The sequence below is a fragment of the Pteropus vampyrus genome, unplaced genomic scaffold (genome assembly GCF_000151845.1).
Source record: "Pteropus vampyrus isolate Shadow unplaced genomic scaffold, Pvam_2.0 Scaffold35, whole genome shotgun sequence".
Taxonomy (NCBI): Eukaryota; Metazoa; Chordata; class Mammalia; order Chiroptera; family Pteropodidae; genus Pteropus; species Pteropus vampyrus.
The window spans coordinates 5,629,554-5,647,290 of record NW_011888816.1 but is presented as its reverse complement, the minus strand read 5'-3'; the positions used below and the strand labels follow the sequence as shown (position 1 = coordinate 5,647,290).

At 48.9% G+C, this 17,737-nt stretch overlaps 1 protein-coding gene and 1 pseudogene across 1 annotated transcript in view; one reads left to right on the top strand and one right to left on the bottom strand.

Moving 5' to 3' along the window:
• Positions 1-753: 753 nt before the first annotated feature.
• Positions 754-17,737, top strand: part of SLC6A6 (solute carrier family 6 member 6) — a 93,774-nt gene continuing 76,790 nt past the window's right edge. Inside the window, exons 1-2 of the mRNA XM_023529031.1 lie at positions 754-1,066; positions 12,943-12,979. The gene's annotated coding sequence lies outside the window, so the exon portion shown is untranslated. The remainder of the gene's footprint in view (positions 1,067-12,942; positions 12,980-17,737) is intronic.
• LOC111738169 lies at positions 17,318-17,436 on the bottom strand (annotated as a pseudogene).

Sequence of the window (17,737 nt, the reverse complement as noted above, 5' to 3'; positions counted from 1 at the left end):
TTTACACTGTTAACCTTGGATCTTCGCAGCAGCCAGAGGAGATAAGTTCTACTATTTTTATTTCCATTTTACAGATCAGGGAGCCAAGGCACAGAGAGCCTAAGTAACTCCCCCAAGGTTACCCAGCTAGGGCAAAGCTAAGAATCTGGGGAGCTCTTTACTGCTTTCACATACAATCTCGGGGCACTCTCATGCCTGGGGTGGCAGAAAGGGAGAATTGCTGTGTCCATGTCTTCAAGGTGCATATCAAGGCTTAGAGAACCTGGGTGACCAGGAGGACTCAGTGGAGTGGTTTGGACTTCGCCACTGAAGGAATCGCAAGCTTCTCCTGTGAACCAGGTGGATGGGCAAGTGGTGGGGTTTGGAGGCTGGCGTTAGGGGAGGGAGCGATTCGGGGTTAGGGGCTTTCTTGCTCTTCATCCGTAGGCGGGAGGGTGGCTGAGGACGGGTCGTATCACTTGGCACCAGGGGTTGGAGAGTAAGGGTCTTCCGGAAAAGTGCATTGTAGCGGAGGCAGCATTGGGCCGAGTGTTCGCCCGCGGCCTGAGGGTGTGTGCGCGCGCGCTCGGCGAGCCTGGGCTCTTTGTGTGTCCGAGCCCGTACGCGCGTGCGTGTGTGGGGTGCGAGTGTGCGTGTGTGCGTGTGTGTGTGTGTGTGTGCGTGCGTGTGTGTGTCCGCGTGTAGGGCGGGACTGGGCGCTCCGGCCCCGCCCCAGCCCCTCCCTGGCCCCGCCCCCAGCCCGGCCAAGCTGGTATTTTTCCACCCAGCAGGATGGGTGATGCTGAGAGCTGCCTGCTCAGACAACAGACACGCGAGGTCAGGAAGAAGCCGCTTATAAATTACCGCTTCCTCCTCGTCGCCGCCTGCGCCGAGCTCCGGGCCCTAGTCGCAGCCCCGCTCGCTTGCCGTCGCCGAGCTCCGAGGACCGCGAGCCCGGAGACCCAGCCACGCCGAGAAAGAGCGCGGAGCGCGGAGCGCGGACCCGGCCAGCCAGAGATCCAGCGCGCGGGCAGCCTCTGGCGAGTGGAAGCGAGCGCAGCCGAGCGCAGCGCGGCGACCGCTCCAGGTACCCGAGGGAGAGGGAGCCAGTGCGCGGAGCCCCTGCCCCGTCCCTGCGCTCGCGCCAGCCCCGACCTCCTCCCCGGCCCATCGCGGCGCCCCTTTCACCACCGAGGGCGTGACGGAGGGTCGCCTGCTCGGACCTGCTGGAGGGGCCGTTATTGTTTCCCTGGCGAAAGGGTTCGGACTTCTTGTGCAGGCGGCAGGTGTGTGTGTGTGTGTGTGTGTGTGTGTGTGTGTGTGTGTGTGTGTCTCAGTCTCAGTCTCACTGGGCGTCTGTATGGATCTCCGCGTCCCTGTGTGTGTGTCTGTGTGTTTCTGAGGGTGGCTGTTTTTCCATGTCCCCAGCAGCATGCACTGTGTGACCCCCCCCCCATGTATGCCTGCTATTATTCTCTGTCCTGGGCTGTGCGTGTGTGTTCTAGTGTGTGTCTGTCCTACCTGAGTGTGACTGTGTCGCTGTGTCTTTGGATGTGTACATTTGTGTGTCCCAGTGTGTATGTGTGTGTGTGTGTGTGTGTGTGTGTAAACCTATATATATATGTGTGAACCTGTCGTGTGACTCTGTCTTCAAGTACCTGGCTATGCACATGTGTGCCCCTGAATGTGGCTGTGTCTCTCGGTCCCTGGTTGCGGGCACTTGTGTGTCCTCTGCTGTTCCGGAGGGAGTGTCCCCGGTGCCTAGAGGGCCGAACGGCCCGAGCTCGTTCTTCAGAGCAGGCACTGAGTGGAGAGAGGTGATAGGGCGGCGTTGCTCCAAGGGTACCGCCCGTGTGCGGCGTCCAGGTGGTAGTGTCAACATTTAGCCGTCTTGAGGGACAGATGGGAGCCAAGTGGGCCGTGGGCAGGGACAAGACACTCCTCTTGACTTTTCCCCTTCCTTCTGGGGGTTCCTCTTTCAGACGGGCAAAAGGTTCTCCTCCCGCCCCCATCAGGGAAGCCGGAGAGAGAATCTCGGGGATCTCCTCCAGAACCCCAAAGCTTCAGCCTGGACTGGAGGGAGGACACTTGGAGGTGTGTGCTCAGCAGAGCCACCAGCCTGGCTATTTTGGTCACTGCCAGGCCTCTGCCAGATCCCGGCCTTCCCCAGGACCTGTCCCAAAGGCTTGGGAGGCAGCCCAGGCCCCTATTTCCTGCCGGGTGAAATAAATCAGCTCAGTAACCGACTAGACGCTTGAATGGAGGGTCTTCCGACTGAGGTTTTGAGGTTTAGTGGCGCGTGGCTCCATTTGGACTTTGGTAAATTGGCCCACGCTTCCGCATTGCTGACGTTCAAATAAATGTCACGGAGGATATCTTTTTAAAATTTCTTTTTAATTTTTTCTTGGCTGGAAGGGAGAGGATCTCATCCAGAGTCTCCCAGCCAGAAGGAGTTTATTTTTATGAGAGAGAGCTGGTGAGCACTTAGCAACCGCCTGCCTCCTTGTCGACCAGGGAGTCATCCAGGGAGTGTGGGGTAGGCATAATGAAGAGGTGTGGGGGTGGAGAGGGAAAGGAATTTAATCAGGATGGTGTTGAGAGGGGAGGGTTAGAGGGGACATAAGGGCTGATGAGTACCCACCATACGGTGGGATTGGCAAAATGGCTAGAGGTGTTAGACCTGGCTCAGCCCCCAGTTGACCTTGGGCAATCTTTATTTTTTTGGCCTCAGTGTCTTCATCTGTAAAATGGGTAGAGTGGACTGGTTATGGGGTAAGCAGAATCTAAGAGGCAGGAGCTTGTCCTCAGGGAGCTGAGTTCAAGTACTGTTGCCTCTTTCTTAGTCGGCAGGCGACCTTGGGTGATTCCCTGGGCCTCTGGCAGTAAGGACGCCAATGCCAGCCTCACTGTGTCCTTGAGGGGATTGAGGGAGATGAGGCTGAATAAGCCTCTGGTAAGCTGTAAAGCTGAGCTCGGCTTCGGAGCTGCCGATTAGAGGGAGTCACGAGGTCCCAGGTCACCGTGGGTATGTGGCAAGGGCTGAGACGCACCCTTGAGCTTTTGTCCTTTGGGGATACTCTTGTACTAACCTGTGGCACAACCACAGTCAACCTCCCCTGCCCTGTCCCTTTCAGCTCATCCTGCTGTGATTGGGTCACATCTGCTTTGCAGAGTCGGGAATCCCTAGTGGGTAGCGGCTATTTTACAGAAGGACAAACTGAGAGCCACCCAGAGGACAGCAGCTTGACTAGACAGTGACAGATTTAGACTTCAAAGGCCTTCCCTTGGACAGCTGTGAGTTTCGGCCCTGTGGAGTTTTAGTAACTAATGTCTTGAGGAATTGAAATCAGACCAGGACTTGGGGAAAACAAGAGACAAAGGTGCCTGAATCATTAGGGTGAGTGTGTGGACTGGTACCTTAATTCTGTCCCTAGTTATCCATCTCTCTTCTCTTTGTCTTCTTTGGGAGCCTTGCCACCCTTCCTATACAAGTGTCAGTTCTCCAGGAGGCAGTTTGGGCCCCGGGGGTGGCATTGTCTAACTCTAATTTGTCTACCTGTCAACCTGTCAAAGGACTTAAGAGCTGTACTTATCTGAAAGTTCCTGAAATGATAAGACATTGGAGTCACTGAACATATTTCTTTATTTGGGAACCATTTGAAAAGTAGATTACAAGGAGCACCTGGAACGCAGCTTGGCTGCAGCTAGATAGCATCTGGGTGAGAAATAGGGCTGGCCTTGGACCCCCAGGGTCACCCTGCAGGCGTGGGCTGATCCCCCATTTCTGCAAAAGGTCTTACGTGAGAGTCACATTCTTTGGGGCTGCATCTCATTCTTCCATGTTGGCCAACTTATCTACCAAAATGTTTGTGTGAATTTGTGGATTCTGGGGAGGATCTGTGGATGTGGAAATGCTCAGTGGCCTTCAAATGTGAACAAGAGCTCTTTTTTAATGTGCCTCATTGAATTGGTTAATAAACTTTGCTAAGGTCAGTTCTGGCCAGGCACTGGATTCAGGGTAGAATATTGACTTTTGAGGAGCTCATAGCCCAGAGGAGAAAGAACAGTGTGGCAGCTTCTATGACTGTGCCGGCCATGGGGTACAGTGAAGGAAGACTCAGTGTGCATTGATAGCAGGGTCATAGGCAGGACACACTTCGGCTTCTTAAAAAAGGTGACGTTGGAATTGGCATCTGAGTGGAAGAACAGGATGAGTTGATGTTCCAGGCAGGAGGCACAGCAGGTGCAAAGGCACAATTGCCTCACAGGGGCCTAGTCGGAAAGAAGAAAGTGGAAGGCCTTGGGTGGTAGGTAAAAGGGCTTGAGCTTTATTCTGAGGGCAGCTGGCAGATGGTTTGGGGACAGCAGTGAAGAAGCCAGTTAAACCTGGGAGCCCAGGGGACCCCTGATGGTGAGTGAGGAACTAAGTTGGTGTCTAGGAGACCCAGGGTGGCCCAGTCACTGCTGGTCAGAGCACAAAGCATTTTCTGTGCCAGTGAATTTTGCTCTGAGCTCTTTTTGTAAACACAGGGTGAAGGCCTGGACATGATGTTTAACAGGTACACAGGCTATTAACTTACTGGCTTGACCTCCCCGGGAGCATGCAGCCCTGGCCTCTTTTAGGTTGAGCTATATCTGTCCTAGACAGGGCTTCGGGGTTTCCTCCTCACCTCACCTTGTCCGAGGCTTCATTTAGAAACCTGAGCTGAGGGGCAGGGGTTAGGAGTGATGGAGAGAGGGCAGAGAGAATGAAAATCGCTGTTATGTTCCAAAAGCTTTGTGGTCAGCCAACTCTCTTGTAAAAACTAACATACAAATCACTCAAAACAATAAAGCCGGTGGGTGGTATGGGGGTAGGGGATGCAGCAGTAACTCTAGTCAGGCATCAGAATTACCTGAATTACTTTTTACAACTCCGTATTCCCAAGCCGGGCCTGGACACACTGGAATAGAATCCCTGGGGGTGGAGCCTGGGAATCTGTATTTAAAATTTTTTTCATGATTAAAAAAAATATTTTTAAATTGAGATATAATTTACATGCAGTGAAAAGCAAAGATTCCGTTTGATGAGTTGTGATGAATTTATACAAAACTGTGTAACCATCACCAAGAGCTAGATATAGAACATGTCCAGCTCCCCCAGAAAGTTATCTGTGTCCGTCTCCTCCCAGAAGGAATGAGTTTTTGATTTCTATCACCATAGATGAGTTTGGCTAAGCTTAGAACTTCATATGAATGGCTCTGAATGACATATACTCTTTCGTGCCTGGCTTCTCTCTGCCTGATGTTTTGAGATGCATCCATGCTGTTGTATCAATAGCTCATTCCTTTTGTTGCTGAGTAGTATTCCATTGTATGGATGCACCAGTTTGTTTATTCATTTTCCTGCTGGTGGACATTTGGGTTGTTTCCAGTTTGGGGTGATTATGAGTAAAGCTTTTATGAGCATTTGTGCACAAGTCTTTTTGTGGGCTTAGATTTTCATTTTTCTAGGAGTGGAACTGCTAGGTCATAGGGTAGAGATATGTTAATTTTATGGGAAACTGTCCAAGGATTCTCTTTTAATTACAAAAAATAATATATCTCAAGCAATACAAAATTATGAAAGTGATCCTTAAAGATCATTTTTAAAAAGTTCAGTCTAATCTTTAGTCTATCTCTGTGGAGAGGACTTTAAGATTATGCATTTTCCTCTGCCTACAACTTTAACCGTATAACTCAGATGTCTAGTTGGATATATATTCCTTTTTATTACTTTCTAGATCAATTTTCATTTCGGTTTTGATTTTCCTTTCCAGCTAGGGGTTATTTAGGATCTGTGCTAGCTGTGGTCTTATTTTGTTAAGGAAAATGGCATCACACTGTTCTTGGTTCTGCCACTCACTCTGTTCAAACAACAGACCATTGTAGAACTGACTCTTTTCAGAACATACAGATCTGCCAGGCCATTTTGAACAGCTAGTGTGAATTTGGGAATCACTGACCTAGGTTGGCCTGTCTTAATCATCCGGAGAGCCACCAGCTCAGTGAATGAAACACTCTCACAATGACTTTGAACTTTCCCTGATGATAGGCAGCGAAGCAACCCAAGGCCATTCAGCATTCTGTGACAGGAAGGAACTGAGCACCTACTCTGCTTTATCACTCTTCTTGTATTTTAAGCCCTGAGTCTGACTTAGGGTTCTTACCTGCATCTTCCAGACAAGTTCATCTGGTCTCAAAAAAGTGACTTGCCCCAGCTAAGCAGGGGAAATGGGGAGGAGCTTTGGAACCTGAGCCCATCTTATTCTAACGTTTATTGAGCACTTGCTGGGTGCCAGGCATAGCGCCATATCCAGGGGGCAGGGTTAAAATAAATCAAGACAGTCCCTGTGCTCAAGTAGCTCACAGCCTCAAGGGAGGGGAGATCTATATCAGGAAGAGGTTAATAAACAACCCCAGGCAGTTTATGTCAAGGAACACCTGGGAACATCTGAGAACATCTGAAGGAGAGTGGGCCATTGGCTGGTGAGTGTGGAGACTTTGGGATCATTGAGTTAACCCTCCCTGCCCACCCACTTTATGGACGAGGAGACTGAGGTCTGAGTTAGGCACAAATCAACATGGGAAGATAGGCCATCAAAAGGGCCATTGTTCACAGACTTGTGGTTCTTTCCCAGCTCCACCTGCCTTTCAGTGATTATGTAAAACAGATGAATTTAAGAACAGAGTGTTTACCTCTGTCTCAAACTTTCAATAGCCTGTGGTCAGGACTCTCAAATCCTGATTTTATCACTGTGAGTGGAAGAGGGGCTGAGAGGGCAGAGCCGTACTGATCCGAAAGATTCCCAGGGCTTGGCCGCTCAGGAGACACCTGCAGAATCTGGAATGGGGGTTCCTGGACAGCAGGACCACTTCCGCTGGAAGGAGCATGTGGCCTGACTCCTGGTGGGCAGCTCTGATCACTGTGTGGAGTAGAATTGAGGTAGCTGCAAGAGGGCTGGTGGGTGTCCGAGCAGGCCTGGGCCAAAGGCCAGGAGATCTGAGTTCTGGTTCTCTCACCTCGGGTCCTCACTGGCTACTCTGAGTTCAGCCTCCCCATTAAATGGAGGCCTGGACCACATCTCTGCAGGTTCCCTCCAATGAAGTTCTGAGAGTCCTGACCATCCCATAGCTCTTCTTTGCACAAAAGTGCTAAGTAACTCACTGCCATATTCCACTATCTCCTTCCAGTAGAAAGTCCTTAACCTGGGGGCCAGGTTGCCTGTTGACTGGTGGGGGGTGGAGGGGTGAAGTTGGCCTGTAGATTTCAGCAGAGTCATGCTTAGTAGGTGAAGGGCACCGGAAGGAGGCGGTCCTGAAGGCTCTGCCCTCTTGCTGCATAGCTAGTCAGCACCTGGAGATAATGGCTGCTCAGCCTTCATGGAAGACTCAGACCATGATTTCAAGGACATTCATTCTATTACCAGATGACACTAGGTATCTCCTCTCTGGGTAGTAGATGTCATCACAGCTCAAGACAATAGCCTCCTCACCTGCCTCCATGCCTCCTGGGCATCTCTCTTTACTTTCCTGGGGCCAGCTCTCAGCATGTCACTCTCCCGCTCAGAAGCCTTCAATGGCTCCAGTGCTTTATCAAATCAAATCAAACACCCGATCCTGGAATTCGAGGCCCTTCATGATCTGTCTCCTGTTCCATGTTTACCCTCATCTGCCACCAGTTCTCTTCTGTCCTTGTGATCCGGCTGGTTTCTGCTCCTAAACCAAGCCGTGGGCTCTCTTGGCCCTGCCCAGGACTCAGCCTGCAGGCCCTTTCTCTCTTCCCTCCTTATTCTCACTCTTCAAGGGCCAGCTTAAAACTGCTTTCTTCATGAACTTTCTTTGAGCCCCTTAACCATGCCTGGCACATAGTAAGTACTCAGAAAAGATTAAGTGAGTCAAAGAGCCCCTGTAGAGTGAAGCTCAGGCCTCTGTGGTCTTGTCTTTAGTCCGCCCATCTGACTGTGGGCACATGGGGGAGGGGGATGCTCCAGAATAGGGCCTGGTGCACAGTAGGTGCTCAGCACACACACAAAAAAAGCCCTCTGATTTTCTCTACTCCGAAATGAGAGCCTATAGTTTGAACATCTGAATCAACTGGAAGTTAACATCTGAATTAACTTCCAGGCTTGGAAGTTAAATTCACCCATCGCCATCCAGCCATCCAACCAATATTTATTTGTTCTAGGCCTTTGGAGATGTGGCAAGCGACCAAGACAGACAAAATCATGTCCTGATGAAGCTGAGCACAAAATAATTTAATAAACTATCACAGGGGCACCTGGACAGCAGGGTTTGGGTGCCCTGGGCTGCTGGCTTTGCTGTGTGATCTAGACGAGTCCTACCTATCTTTTCTCTGGCCTTCGGTCCTAACCTGTAAGGAAACATAGTATTTGGGAAAAAGACCCTTCCTTTTCTCTGTTGAGAAGTGCATATCATCACTGAGTAGGGTGCTGTTCCAGTGGGCCCCCTTTAAGGATACAATTGTTGTACTGCTGGTTTTTAAGATCTTAGCCCTTCTCTGAAAGAAGCCTCCTGATTTGGGGCCTGTAGTTCCGAGATGCTCTGAGCGGAGCTGTGGCCATGGGCTTTTAGTATAAAGCATCGTTCCAAAGTGGATTTTTCCCTGTCATCTGTAGAATATATATTAAAACAAACCTTTAAAAAAAAAAAAAAAAAAGAGGGAGGAAGGGAAGGAGAGAGAGAAAGAGAAAGAGAAAGAGAAAGAAATGTCCCCAGACCTGGCAGCCTCTCTCCACTGCTACTGAGCAGAATCCTTTTCTGTCTTCCACTTCTCACCAGTGGAAGGTGTAGGTTGTTCTAAAGGATCATGCCCCAGACATGAAAAAAACGGTACCAGTCCCCACAAAATGGTCTTCCAGGGGCTGTTTTGGACCACAGGTGTGTTTTGTGTTGTCCATACAGTTTTATAAATTCGAGCTAACATTTTTCAGCATGGGATCTTTTTGCATTTGCATCCGGTCATCTAGTTTCTCTGACCTTAGCGCTGTCTCACCTAGCAGCCCCTCCCCTCCAGTGTGCCCCACACCATTCCCCACCCTCCCGCCCCGTATGGCAGGAAGATCCTGGACAGTGGAAGCTTCTTGCTCTGTTCATTCAATAGGGCTGACAATGGGCAAAGGGGAGGTGATTCAGGAGCTTCAGTTCAGTAGCCTTTCTAGTCAGTCTTTGAGTGGGGACCCTTTGCACTTTCACGGGGTCATTGCTGGCTGGAGCTGGGGAAATCTAGGCGGTCTCCACACCGCTCCATGTGGGCTTGCAGGGCTCCCCGACACTAGTCTGGGGCACGAATCTTCCAAGGCAGCCTCTCTGTCAACCTCTGCTGTGAGTTCCGGGTGGTGAGCTCCATGCTCCACAAAGAGGGTAATTTAATTTTCCTCCTGGAACGCAAAAGGTTCAGCCTCCTGTGGAGAGGAACATAGGCAGTCAGACTCTGCCAAAACCCCAAATCTGAGGCCTGGAATGTTTTCAGTAGATTTTGTTACCTTGCCTGAGTCCTGTGATCAGTACCTATTCACTAAGTCTATTGTAGGACACACCTGGCCTGTGTCCCTTCCCCTCTCCTGAGCCAAGGGGCTCAGGAGAGGCTGAAAGACACCAGAGAGTTTTTCTTCTCTCTCAACATTTCATTACCTCTGACCTCTGCCTGCTGTCCCCCAGGTCTGAGGGTTGGGGGTACATCTTGGCTTGGTCTTGGGGTGCTACAACCACAATAATAATAACACATACCATGGCCCTTCAGACTTGGAAGCTGTAGACCACACCTGGGATCTTGTTAAAATGCCCCTTTCTGTGCAGGAGGTCTAAGGTGGGGCCTGAGATTCTGCGTTTCTGTCTGGCTGCCAGGTTATGCAGTGCTAGTGCTGCTGGTCTGGGGACCACTCTGAGTAAAGGAGATAAGTCACAGCTTCGGGCCTCTGCTGAACTTTGTGGGCCAAGCCCAGGGCCTAGTGAGCATAATCTCTCTTATCATCACAAAAGACACCATTATTTCTAGTTTGCACAGGAAAAGCTGAAGTCTCAGGTAATTTGCCCCAGGTCACACAGCTGAGAGGCTATTGAGCCAGGCCAGACCCTCTGGGCCAGTGCCGCCTTGGAAAGGATAGTGGTGGGGAAGCCCTTTTCTACTGAGCAGTGTCCCCGTTCCAAAAGCCACAGGAGGCTTTTTAAGGCAGCCAAGTCAGATGTAAATCAGGGAGAGCCCAGGGCCCGCCAGGCGGTGCTGACAGCAAGGCCAAGGCAGTGTGTCAGGCCTAGGCCCGCAGTGGGATTTGGTGCTGGCATGTTGCCTGGTGCAGAGAGCCATTGGGGGATGTTCACAGCTCCTGGAAGACCAGCGTGGGCCTGCTGGGGCCCCAGGAGGCTCTGTCATTCTGATAGCCTCCTCAATATTTAGATAAATCCCAGGGTGGAGGCTGGCTAGAAGGGTGGGCAATGGGATGGGCGTAAGCTGGGACCTGGTGCTTTAGTTGTTTAAAGGTTGGCTCATCCTTGAATCACTCAGGCACTTTCCTTAATTGGGGGTCTGCATTAAGGACCAAGTGGCCATGGTCTCCTGCCCGGCTAGAGCTTTATTTTGCATCGGGTACCTGCCTCAAGCAACTGGGAAGAGTAGAACAGATTTAGAGTCTGGGTCCTGGATGTGCAGTCTGGCATCATTTGGGAGCTTGTTAGATTGCTGACTCAGACCCTGGGGTGGGCCCAGCTCTGTGTGTTTTAATAAGTCTTCCAGGCTTAACTTTGAGAAGGGCTGATTTCTCTGTCTTGGCGAGGGTGCATCAGTCCTAACCTTTGCAATACGCTCCTGGTAGAGTACCAGGGCTGCAGGAGGACCTCAGATGTCATTTTATGTGCACCCCACTTTTCTGATGGCCTCAGTGCCAGAGTAGGAGGCATGCATAAAATTACACAGCATTTTTGAAGTAGCGCATAGGTCTGGATTTTGGAGGTTGCAAGCAGCAGAAATCAGTTCAAACTAACTTAAAAAAAAATAAAAAAGAATATTTACTGACTTTGACCAAAAAGCCCCAGGGTCATACTTCAGGCATAGCTGGATCCAGGTGCTGAGGGCTGTCATTGGGACGTTTTTTCTCTCCATTTCTGGGTGCCATGTCTCTCCTCTGTTGGCTCCATTTTCCTTGGCGTACCCCCAGCTGCACAAGGTATACACACCCTCTTAGAATAGCCATCTCAGCATAGAAAGCTTTTCCCCCAATATTTTTAGCATAACTCCTGTCATCATTCACACTGTCCAGGCTTGGTCATGTGCCTGTCTTTGAGCCAATTGTGACAGCCCCTCCGACTGACTAGGCCTGGCTCACGTGCCCACCCCTGGAAGTAGGAGATGGGGTCAGCCCACCCAGAACCCCATAGACAGAGAGGATATGTGTGGGTCTCCTGATGGAATAGATGCAGGCTGTCCCCAGAAGGGGCCTGGGTGCCAGCTCGCTAGACCCTCAGGGGCTTAGTGCCATTCTTATCCTCTTCCTTGAACTGGGCTGGCTAGCCTCATGCAAGGTCTCGCCCCAGATAGAATTATATTCTCCTTTCTCTGGTTCCCTTAACATTGTGCTTGTTATTGTGCATTGAACATGCTACCGTCATCTTTCCCTTTGTCTGTCTTCCCTTGGTATGGTTTTAGATAGCAGGGTACACGTTACCACTTCCACTGCTCACCTCTGTCACAGACATTGCTAATCTACTCTAGCGTTTACAGAGCCATGTGTCCACCCAGAAAATAAAGGCTCCATGGCATCTGTCACATGTTGGTCTTTACCGTGGGGTTCCAGGCTCCGGGAGAGCAGGGACCTCTCAGCTGTCTTCACTGCTGCGTTCTCAGTGCCTAGGACAGTGCCTAGCACATAGTAGGTGCTCAATAAATTATTGACCGAATGTTCCTATGCCATAATGCCTCAGCTATGGTGGGTAGCAATGTGAACCTGTTGAGTGTGGAAGCCTTAACATAACAATGAGGTTGTCTAATTTGAGGACAGGGAGCTTGCTAGACTGCTGGGGCATTTCTGAGTCTGAGGAGGAGGCCACAAAGGCAGGGCTGCAGACACTATGAGGAATGAGAAGCACCCAGCCTAGCTCCTTTCTCTGCCCTTCCACTTCTTTGCTAATCCATATAACTTATCAAAATGTAAGATCTTAGTTGTTAAGGAACCATTTCCTGATTTTCTGCATTTTTATATTCCAGGAAACCAGGAGAGCCTTCCAGCACAGCTCTGCTGGTGAAATGAGAGGCAGAAGTGGTCTGCTTCCACTTGCATTATTTCCCAAACTGAGTTCCAAAGAACAGAAGGTGTTCTATTAAAAAAAAAAAAAAAAAGGCTTCTGGGGTCAATCACATTTTGGGACTGCTCAGCTTGGCAAAGTTTAACAGATTTCCTTGGCACACAATGCTCAGAGCCTCTAAACAGTTGATGAGTATTCTCAAAAAATCTGCGGTACCCAGGGGCTCCCACAGCCCATGTATCTAGCCTGGTGTGTCCCCTTGCTTGTAGGGAACAGTCAGTTACAGACCTAGGCTCATGACTGGTCTGGTGGAGAGCTCACAGGAGTGTGGACTTTTGGGGGGCAGCTTACCCATTCTTAGCCAGCAAGAAGAGCCTTCCCCATCCCGACCATGGGCTGGGCCACCAGTGCAGGCTTCCTGAGGAGTTTTAGGGACACTGCATCCAGGAGAGGGATGTGTGAGCCAGGGCATGAGTGTCTGTGTGTGCATGCATGTGTGTCTTTGTGTGAGTACGTGAGTGTGTGCATGAGTGTCTGAGCACCCAGTTTTCCTTTCTCCACTGGGTATTGATGGGGCCCCTCCCTACGTGTATGAGTTGGGTAGTCATACCTGGAAGAAGACTCCACGTCCTTTGTACAGTCAACCTGATCAGATCTTTCTTTCTTTGTTTCCTCTCGTTGTAATAGGTCCAGAACAACAGCCCTTTCTGAGGAGCCTCCAAACGTAAGTGGCATTGACCTCTCCATGGCCTTGGGTCTCAGTGATGCGGTAGTGACCTGATGGGGCATTCAGGAGCTTGGTGTCTCCTCCAGGCTCTAAGAGGAGGAGACAGAACTCAAGCCCCAGGACCTTTTCCACACGTCATCTCTGGGTGACAGGTACATGGCCTGGGTTTGCCACCTGTACCTGCCTATGCCAGGAAAGCAGTCCTGCAAATGGGCAAAGTACTAATTTTGAAGTCTTGGCCTGGCCCCCATTCTGGCTTTGCCACCAAGCAGTGATGGGGGCCTCGCTGAGTGGATTTTGAGGATTGGGGTCGGATTCAGCTGGGAGCTGCTTGGCTCCCAGCACAGACAGGAATGCTCCAGAAGCCAGGGCTTCTACTTCAATTGTTTCTTTATTAAACTTTTTATTTTTAAAAAATTGAAAACCTTCAGAAAAGTTGCAAGAATATTACAGTGAACTCCCGTATACCCTCCACTTAGATTTTTCCCATTGTTAAACATGTGCTATATTTACTTCATCTCTTTCTCTCTATGCTATAAAAATAGTCATATTACTATTCTCCTTTTTTTGCTGAATCATTGGGGATTTTGCAGGCATGTTGCTCCTTTACCCCTAACCCTTCAGCATGTATTTCGTAAGAGTGAGGCCATTCTATTCCTTTATGTAAGCACACGCAATTATCAACCCCGGGACATGTAACACTGACATAATTCTGTTATCTAATTTACAGACCTTAATGACATTTTGCTTTTGCTGATTTTCTCCCGATATTTACAGACGCTTTTCTTCCTCCCAGTTGAGGATCATGACAGCATTTTTAAAAGGGGTTTAATGGGGTAGGCACCTGATGCAGATGAGATGTCTTCTTCACCTTGATTTAAAACATCCTTCCTGGAGGGGCTTTCAAAATCTCTTAGCTCTGACAGTAAGAAATACATTGTATGACAGGATACTGCCTGTGCTCACATACATACACATGCATGAAATTAAAATCAGAATTTCAACAATAATAACTCATGTCCTCACTATCTGCTGGGCTCTGTTCTCTTCTGGTCTCTCTTGTATAAAAATGATAGCCTTGACCTTCTAAGTTGATTTCATGACCCATTAGCACATTCTGCTCTGGAATTGGAAAACCCTGGCTTCCTGGGCAGTAATTTCTCTCTGGGAGGTTAATAGTTCCCCTGACCAAAATTCCACTGGTCTAGGGTTGGAGTTTGGTTGATTTGGGGTCACCTAGGAAGCCAGGATTAGGAGAAAAGGCCCAAAGACTCTAGGCCTGCTGCTGTCAGTGATGGACCCGATTCTATCCTTGACATCAAGACCCGCGCTGGGTGCTCTATGACAGTCCATTGACCCCGTGGAGACTTGTTCTTCATGCTGTGACATCAAATGTGGAAAATCAGGCAGGCATATCCCTGGTGGCTCAGGATACCCCCCTGAGCAGCCGTCAAGTGGACATAGAGATGCTCCACTCCATGTCACCTCAGGAGTCGTCACCATAAATGTTATAAATGTCAGTAAGAATACTTGCTAACATTGAACTCTTCAACGACACGCTCAATATGGCACCAAGTGGTTTAACGTATACTAGCACATTTTGTCTTACAATACTCTTATGGCTTAGATGCTGTTGTTCTTTTCGTAAAGATGACAGATATATTTATCGAGTGCTTACTCTGAATCTGGCACTGCTGGGCACTCTCATGAGGCACAGACTCATGCAGTCAGTCCTCAAAGTAGCTCTGTGAGTTGGGCACAGATATTATCTCCCTTATACAGATGGGGAAGTCCAGGCTCAGAGAGATTAACTGACTCCCCGCAAGGTCACACAGCTAAGAAGGATTTGAACCCTGATTGATCTGACACTGGTGCCCACATCATCCAGCACTGCCTGCCCTCTCCTCTTCTTCCCCCAGGCTGGGAGCAGACTCCAGGGCCCAGCCCCTTCTCAAGGCCCAGTCCTGGTTAATGAGTAGCCTAGGGCAGCTGGAAGCCAGGTGCCTACTGCTGAGAAGCTGGAATGTGAGTTCTGCTTCCAAATAAAGAGAATATTGTGTGAGGGCCCACCTGGGCCAGTGACTTTATAGAGAATAAACAGAAGCCAGCCACTGTACCTGTCTTACAAGGCTTGCTGATCTGTCCACACTGGGCGGGAGCCCATTTTGTAGGAGAGGCAGTCGATGCCGAGAGGCAGGTTTGCTCTCAGGCCTGTCTGACGCCTCCTCCAAGCAGCCCTCCTGGTTTTCTCTTTCTGATAGGTCTCCCTGGCCCCTTGACATGGCAGGTGATGGGAACTGGAGGGAGGTGTCTTTAGGGAACATAAGCGTCATCCCTGAAGTTTGAGCACTACTAGGTTGCAGCTCTCCTTGTTGAGACTCCAGGTTCCCACCTGAGAGAGGGGATGATCATCACTCATGAGCCCCTCACGGGGTTGTGTGCAGCTGGGAGATGACTGACGTGTGGGTGTTTGTCAGTTGTTTTGACAGACTGAGTTATTGATAAACCAGCCAGAATAATTATTCCTGATGGGACAACCCAGGTAGTAGAAAGTTCATGGAGCTGGAGAGTCAGACACTTCTGGGTTCAAATCCTGGCTTCACCTTATGCCGGCTGTGGATCCTTGGGAGGAGAGTCACTGACCCGCTGAGCCTCAGTTTCCCCAGCTGTAACATGGAACAATAACAGCACTCACGAGGATTAGAAAGACAGCGAGCATAGGTTGAGTGGTAACGGTCACTTTGCCCTCACAGTGGAGTTTTGGAGCACTTGACAGACCTAACTAACAAGATCAGTTCCAAGTACCCCAAGACAGTTTCTATTTCCATCTCCCTGGCAGGATCCCCTAGAGCAACCCCCATCCCCTCACCCTAGCTGAAAATCAGATCCACCCTCCTGAGTATTCAGGGTAATTTTAGCAAGAGGGAAACTTTTCTGGACTTGTCATGAGAATTCCCATGGGGCCTGCCCCCTGCCTCCCCACTGCGCCTCCCCTCCATGTTGTAGACTGGCAGGGGAGAGGTGTCAATACCACAGATCTGTGACCTGTTAGGAGCCCGAGAGTCAACATAAGCTCCCTCTAAGGGCCAAGACAGTGAGAATGGTAATTATCGTTCGTTTACCTTGATGAAAAATCGACATAACATTTGACACAGAACATTTTGTAAGTTTAAGGTATAACATTGATTTGATACATTTGATTGCTGTTGTAGAATTGGCTAAAACTTTCGTCTTATGACATAATTATCATTGTTTTCTAGTGTTGGGAAGTTATATTTATTTAATACAGAAAATTTGGAGAGCATAGAAAAGTCAAAAGAAGAAAGTAAAATTCATCCCAATTTTCACCATCCAGAGATAAGCATCGAATAGTGCATTTATAAACATGCGGGTAAACATACGTTATTTTAAATTTTCCTTTCAAAATTTAACTGTCAGCGTGGCTGTGTTTGGGAGCCATCTTCTCCTCCTCCTTGATACCTCTCACGTATTTCTCTGAGTATTTTTCTGGATCTTGGGTCTTAAAGGGTTGGATAGTGTGTATTTTGGGCTCATGGACCACGTGGTCTCTCTCCTCTGCTAATGTAACTAGAATGCAATGACAGTATGCAAATGATAGGTGTAGCTGTGTGTGGGTAAAACTTTATTTACAAAAACAAAAGTGCTAAATCAGGCCAAACTGTCATTTATTTAATTAATCCCCCAGTGATGACAGATTGGCCTTTTGCAGTTTCTTTCTTGTAAACCACTCTGCTATGAACATCTTTTTTCCTTTCTATTTTTAATTGTGGTAAAATACACATAACATAAAATTTGCCATTCTAGCCATTTTTAAGTCTGCAGTTTAGCAGCATTAAGTATATTCAGTGTTGTGCAACTAATCTCCGGAACTTTTTCATCTTGCAAAATCAAATTTAGTGAACATCTTACACATGGGTCTGGTTGACAAATTGGAATTGCCAGCCTAAAGGAGTTGTGCACTTTTAATATGCTGGACACAATGCTGGCAAATTTTTGACCCTCCAGAAATTGCCCCATTTGATAGCTCTCAGGCATCAAGAGTGCATGGTGGCACCTCCCTAGAGAGTCCCTGCCTTTAGGACTTTAGAGAGCAAAGAATTTAAAATAACCGTCCTAGAGAAGCAGCTCCCAGTCTGCCAGCCTTCCTCATTGGGGGAAGAAAATAAAAACTCGGTCGGTAAACAAGAAATACTATGAATAGTGGGCCAGACTCAGAGGTTGATGAATATACACTTTATTTATTTAGGTGAGGCAACCCTTGGTTGACCTCACAGATTGAAAGGACCTTGTCAGCTTACGATCCCTTATTTTTTACGCCAACAGCACCTGGTCTTCCTAGGTGGTCTCCCATCCAAGTACTAATCAGGCCCGAACCTTCTTAGCTTCCGAAATCAGACAGGATCCAGCTTGTTCAGGGTGGCATGGCCATAGACAATGAACATACACTTCAGAGAGAGGAGAGGTGTGGTTATGATCTCAGATCAGGTGTCCAATGAGTCTGGGTGTAAATATGGTTTGGCCTCTGCCTTACTGTGTGACCCTGGGCATGTCACTTAACCTCTCTGGGCCCCAGGGTCCTCTATCAAAGTAGACATGATATGATGTAGAATAATGTAGAATCTACTTTCTCTGATTGTTGTGGGGATTAGGGAAGAAAAACTGGAAGTTCTCAGTACAGTGACTGGCACTAGCAATTAATAAATGATAGTTAATACAATTGCTATTCGTATTGCT